Below are 7,066 nucleotides of genomic sequence, written 5' to 3' on the forward strand. Positions count from 1 at the left end.
GTTGACATACTTACTATGCTTCAATTTCTTAAGTGTTTCCTGTTTTACAAAGACAAATGTCTTGGCTATAAAATATTGAAGAACCAAAATAAAATATGCAAAAACAAACAAATGGGCGTGGTCCAAACAAAGTGCAGTCAACACGGTTTAAGTGTCATCACGTTCCAAAAGCTGACGTTTTTCATGTAAAGTTTGTCACACTGTTTGACAAACTTAACATGTATTAATCTTAAAAATGTTTACTATTTTCAAAAGACCGTAAACACACAAATAACATACCCGAGAGTCAAATTCAGAAATAAACAAACAAACAAACAGCAGCGTCTCAAACTTAGCCAAGAAAACGTATTTTTTCGACTTTTCTTGCAAAAATCTTCTATTCTTTGAAACGATCTTATACGTACTTAAAATAGTCCGATTTCAAAAATGTTTCCTGTTTTGAATAGCCCAATAAACGTGCTATAACCTGCAGAAAATATGAATAAAAAACTGTACAACATAGGAAACAGTTGTGTCACAAAATAAGTAGTTAAAACAATGGTGACTTAGACTCAATGCATGAAAAAGTAGTGTTTGGGTATTCTATATTTAGGAGCTAAATGCACCCACTTCCGGTGCAATGATTTCAAAGCAGTAACCACTTTTAGAAAGATAAGTATCAATTTGATAATATACTAGAACATCAAAGACAAAACCCAACAAATAAACAAACAACACTGCCATAAACAACGCAAAATATGCTGAGCGTATTCCAATTGACATAGAAAGTCTTGACTATTTGACCCATTTACCATCGCTTGATTTAATGAGCGATACTTGTTTTGAACAAACCAATATCTCTGCTATATCACATAGAAGAACCGTTGTCATAACTGTGCAAATAAGTAAACAAGGGAGGCACAAACAAGGCACTGTTTTGCTTCAGATTTTAGCATGCAATGTCTATGGGTAACATAGAGGACCACTTCAGGTAACATAAAGGACCACTCAATGTAAGTCTATGGGTAACATAGAGGACCACTTCAGGTAACATAGAGGACCACTTGAGGTAACGTAAAGGACCACTCCAGGTAACATAGAGGACCACTTGGTCCTCTATGTTACCTGGAGTGGTCCTCTATGTTACCTAACTGGTCCTCTATGTTACCCATAGACTTACATTGAGTGGTCCTCTATGTTACCTGGAGTGGTCCTCTACGTTACTTCACTGGTCCCTTGTGTTACCCATAGACATTCATTGCAAATGAAAATTCGTGCACTTGTTAGGACACCAAAATTCAAGGTTCTGAAAATTCAACTTTGCATGACGGGAATAACTCAAAATTTGCTCAGTGAACTTCAATTGATACAATTTTGAGACGAAGATTAAAATTTTGACTAAAATCGATGTACAAATGTAAGTTTCGTAGTACTAATTTGACAAGTTCCGTGTTCTGTACTTTTTTGATATTTGACCTTTGACCTCCAAATTTGCATATTGTAACAACAATTACTAAGTTGTCATTTTGTTACTTTTCATTGAAATATCTTATCGTTCACGTGAACTGTGAACCTAACCCTAACAGGTAGTCAAATCACACTATCAAATTCGGGCATGTTTTCACATACCTAAGTTCAAGCGACAGCCATTTTAACTTTGCATGATGGGAATGAGTTCTAACTTGTGCAGTGGCTTTATATGAATATGATAAATTAGATTTATGTGAAATAAATCTAAAAATCGATAGTAAAATATAAGTTCTACACGTAGAAATACTTGCATGTTTCACGTATGGAAGTTTCATTGACCTTTGACCTTGACCAGATTTTTAATATCTCATTGTAATTAATCTGGCTACTATGTATACAAGTTTGTTGCGATACTACTCTTATTTGATTTTTTGCAGCCATAAACTCAACACTATACCGAAATTTCAATGAAAGTCCCTTTACCTTCGAAAATTAAGGGTTAGGTGTTTCCACTTAATATTATGGGATATATCTGAAAATGACAGGAAATGTAAGTTTAGACGTCCGGAAGGTCATATTGGTGGAAAAAATTCGAACTTGAACATTAAGGTACTATAAAGTCCTCGCAAAGTCACATGTATGCTAGACTTGTTGACCTTTGACCTTTGACCTCAATTTTTTTTGGTAAGGTCGGTAGAATTTTTTTATATTTTTAGTGAAAGTTTTGAAGCTTTGGTATAACGCTAACATGAAAAACTACATACATACATACACACACACATACATACATACATACATACATACATACATACATACATACATACATACATACATACATACATACATACTGTTATGTAGGTCATTCCCCCACACTCATCATGACCTGAGTTCAATTAGTCTAGAACATTCTCAAGGTCACTGCCCTTGATGACCTCACAACCTTGAATTCAATTAGTCATGTTTGGAATGTTCTGGAAAGTTGATTAGTTGTGTAAGGGAGATAATTTTAGAACAGTAATTAGCATGTCAATAAAAGTTCTAGATTGTTCTTATATGCCTTTATAAAAGGGACGTGCACAGCTTCCAGTCAGACTTTTGGGATCGTGTCTCTTGTGTGTTACTATAAACTCCAGCAGTAGTCATTCTCAAGACTTTTCAAGACCTTCACTGTCAACGCTGGATTTATACTGTGGACTTTGTGCAGCTGCAAGCCTGCAAGGACTGTTCATTCATTCAACTGACTGTTACAACTCTGAGACTGGAGCTTTGCCGTCCCAGCTGAGATAAGTAGTCTGTACACTTTTAAAGCTTGTACTCTATCCCTGACTTAGCAATTAGTTTTTTTTTTTGTAATAAATTTTGTTTAAACGTTAACTGCTGAGTTCACCCTTTTGTTCGTTTTCTCTGCACGTAACAAATTGGGGGCTTGTCCGGGATACGAATATTTTGAGCCGTTTGAAACATTTTGACAGCCTTTTCAAAACTACTGTATACTGTGAACTCAGCGAAATTCAATCATGGCGGAATTCAAGCCAGACGAATTTATGGATGACCTTGATCAGGACACATTTAATTCCCTCAGAAAAGACAACCTCATAGCACTGGCAAATTTCCTTAAAGTAGATGTCAAAAGATCTATGCGCAAGCGAGAAATTCAGTTCAAGATTGCAAAACATTTAGTTAATTCTGGCCATTTTGAGGAGTCTGCCTTAAAAGATTATGAGCCTGAGTCTTCCTTCGAACTCAAAAAATTAGAATTAGAAATACAGGCAGATTTGGAGCTTAAGAAATTGGAATTAGAAAAGGAAAAATTGCAAATGGAAGAAAGGGAAAGGCAGGAAAAATTACAAATGAAAGACAAAGAATTACAAATGAAAGACAAAGAATTACAAATGGAAGAAAGACAGAGAGAAAAGGAGAGAGAATTGGAAGAACATCGACTACAGTTAGAAATGAGACGTTTAGAGCTTGGACAATCAGGAAAATTCTTCCCTTCAGACAAGTTTGACATCACTAAGCATTTCAGGTTAGTTCCCCCTTTCCAAGAAAAGGATGTTGATAAATATTTCCTTCATTTTGAGAAAATTGCTCAGAGTCTGAATTGGCCTAAGGAGTCCTGGTCTATGCTTTTGCAGAGTGCTTTGGTGGGTAAAGCCAGAGAAATTTACATTCAGTTGTCAGTAGAGCAGGCTTCAAATTATGATTCTGTGAAGGAATTAATTCTCAAGGGCTATGAGTTGGTGCCTGAAGCTTACCGTCAGAAATTTAGGGATTGTGAGAAGGTGAAGGATCAAACTTATGTTGAATTTGCTCGAACAAAAGAACAACTGTTTGATCGCTGGTGTTCTTCTGAAAAGGTCAGTCAGAATTATGACAAATTACGACAGCTTGTTTTGATTGAGGAATTTAAAAGGTGCATCCGGAGTGACATCAAGACGTTTATCAATGAACAAAAGGCAGATACATTGGAGGTTGCTGCACGTTTGGCCGATGATTATTCATTGACCCACAAATCTTCATTTCTCAGCAAACCATCCCAGTCCTTTTCATACAGAAACAATGCAGGTAAATTTACTCCTCCTTTTCATCCAAGAATTTTTCAAAGGAGAGTAGAAAATCAAATGACAACAGTTCACAGAGTTCAAGTAACACTCCCACATCATCAGATCCCAAGTCTCAATCTCCTTCTGACAAACAGTTTGGTACACTTTCTTGTAATTATTGTAAGAAAGACGGCCATTTAATGTCAGAGTGTTTCAAATTGAAAAGAAAACGTGAAGGTCAAAGTGGTCAAAGTGGATCTAAGCCAACCGGCTTTATTTCTTCATCAACTCAATTAGAGTCTAATAATGTGTGCAACACATTTTCTGAGGTTAAACCCCTCTCATCCCCAATTAATGAGGTCAAGGTCAATTCTTCTCAAGATAGCATTATGGGTATTTTCGAGCCATTTATTCATAATGGTTTTATATCACTTTCTAGTGATTTTTCTTCCGCTACCCCTGTCAAAATTTTAAGAGATACCGGGGCTTCCCAGTCTCTTTTGTTGGCAGATACCCTGCCGTTTTCTGAAAAGTCATTTTCAGGTTCTAAAGTTCTTATTAAGGGGGTAGATTGTAATGACTACATTCCTGTTCCTCTCCATAATGTCTATTTGTCTTCGGACTTTGTTTCTGGACCTGTGGCTTTAGGTATTAGGCCTTTTTTGCCTTTTGAAGGGATTCACCTTCTTCTTGGAAACGACCTTGCTGGGGACAAGGTCATTACTAATCCACTTGTGACTGATAATCCTACTTTAGATCAGGATCCAGAGCCAATTGAACAAGAGATACCCGATTTATTTCCTTCATGTGCCATTACTCGAGCCATGTCAAAGAAAACTTCCGAGAATCAAAATACTCTCAAAAATAATGTCACAGATGTTGACTTAAAAGACACCTTTCTCAGTCAGGTGTTTGACACGGATCATTCCGTTATCCCTCGTGGATTTGAAACTTCCAGTAAAACTTCTGCTGACCAAAGTCAGACATTTTCTAGATCAAATCTCATTGCAGAACAACACAAAGACCCAGATATTTTGTCTTTGTTTGACAGGGTAGATGATGAAGGTAAAACTTCAGATAGCTCTGTTTCCTATTATACAAAATCTGGTATTCTCATGCGTAAATGGAGACCTCCAGATGTCTTGGTTGATGACGATTGGGCTATAAAACATCAAATTGTTGTTCCAAAGCCCTATCGTGCTGAAATATTGCGCCTAGCCCATGAAACTCCCTGGGCTGGTCACTTAGGAGTCAGGAAAACTTATCATAAAATTCTCAGTCACTTTTATTGGCCTAATCTCAGGCAGGATGTAGCACATTTCTGTAAAACTTGTCACACATGTCAAATGGTAGGAAAGCCAAATCAGACCATTCCAAAGGCCCCTTTACAGCCAATTCCTGCATTTCAAGAACCATTTAGTAGGATACTAATAGACTGTGTTGGGCCCCTACCAAAAACAAGATCAGGAAATGAGTACATGCTGACAATTATGTGTACATCAACTCGGTTCCCAGAAGCCATACCACTGAGAAATATAAAGACAAAGACTATAGTGAGAGCTTTAGTCAAATTTTTCACTTTATTCGGCCTCCCTAAATGTGTCCAGTCCGATCAAGGCTCCAACTTTATGTCTGGTATTTTTCAACAAGTAATGGATCAGCTAGGCATTAAACAGTATAGGTCATCCGCCTATCATCCAGAAAGTCAGGGTGCTCTTGAGCGATTTCATCAAACTTTGAAAAACATGATTAGGACCTACTGTTTTGACACAGAGAAACAGTGGGATGAAGGAATTCATTTTCTGCTCTTTGCTGTTAGAGAGTCAATTCAAGAGTCTCTTGGTTTTAGCCCATTTGAGCTTGTATTTGGACATACAGTCCGTGGCCCACTTAAGCTCGTTAAAGAGAAATTCCTGTCTGACGACGATGATTGTCTGAATATTTTGCAATATGTGTCAGATTTTCGTACAAAACTCTCTAAAGCATGTGAATTAGCCAGAGAAAATCTTGAGTCATCTCAGCAGTCAATGAAAACCAGATATGATAAAAACACCTCAAAACGGAAGTTTGAACCAGGTCAAAAAGTTCTTGTTCTACTTCCGGTTCCTGGCAAACCACTCCATGCTCGTTACTTTGGGCCATACCTAATTGATAAGAAATTGAGTGATTTAAATTACATCATAATAACACCTGACAGGCGAAAACAAAAGCAGCTATGTCACATAAATATGCTTAAGCCATATTTGGATAGGGATAATCCTACTAAAACAAGCCTGTCAGTACAGTCAGTTCTGGCCATTATGAAGATAGTGATACTGAAACTGACTTGAGTGAAAATACTCTAAACTCAAAGCTGGGCTCGGTCAAGCTTCAGAACTCAGAAATCCTGGAGAAGCTGGAGTCTACAAAGTTGGCACACCTCCAGCCAGAACAACAACAACAGGTGAAAGAACTGCTCCACGAATATAAACACCTGTTTCAAGATGTTCCAACGAGGACAAACGTCATCTATCACGACGTTGATGTTGGGGACAGTAAGCCTGTAAAACAACATCCATACAGACTGAATCCAACAAAAGCAAAATATCTCCAGGAAGAAGTCAAATACCTGCTGGACAATGACTTTATTGAACCCAGTAAAAGTAACTGGAGTTCGCCGTGCATACTTGTTCCCAAATCAGATCACAGTTATCGTATGTGCACGGACTTTAGGAAGGTCAACACTTTAACAAAGACAGACACTTTCCCAATCCCGAGGATTGATGACTGCATCGACCGAGTGGGAAAAGCCAAGTATGTGACGAAATTTGACCTACTGAAGGGATTTTGGCAAGTCCCTCTGACGGATCGTGCTCGTGAAATATCCGCCTTTGTTACACCAGACGGATTGTTCCAGTACAAGGTGATGCCATTCGGAATGAAGAACTCTCCGGCAACGTTCCAACGGATGATCAACGACGTCATATCCGGGCTAGACGGATGTGCAGCTTACGTTGACGACGTCGTCCTGTATAGTGACACCTGGGAGGAACACATCAAGCTCATGCGGAAGTTCTTTGAGAGACTGAGCAAAG

Source organism: Ptychodera flava, chromosome 19 (genome assembly GCF_041260155.1).
Source record: "Ptychodera flava strain L36383 chromosome 19, AS_Pfla_20210202, whole genome shotgun sequence".
NCBI classification, from domain to species: Eukaryota; Metazoa; Hemichordata; class Enteropneusta; family Ptychoderidae; genus Ptychodera; species Ptychodera flava.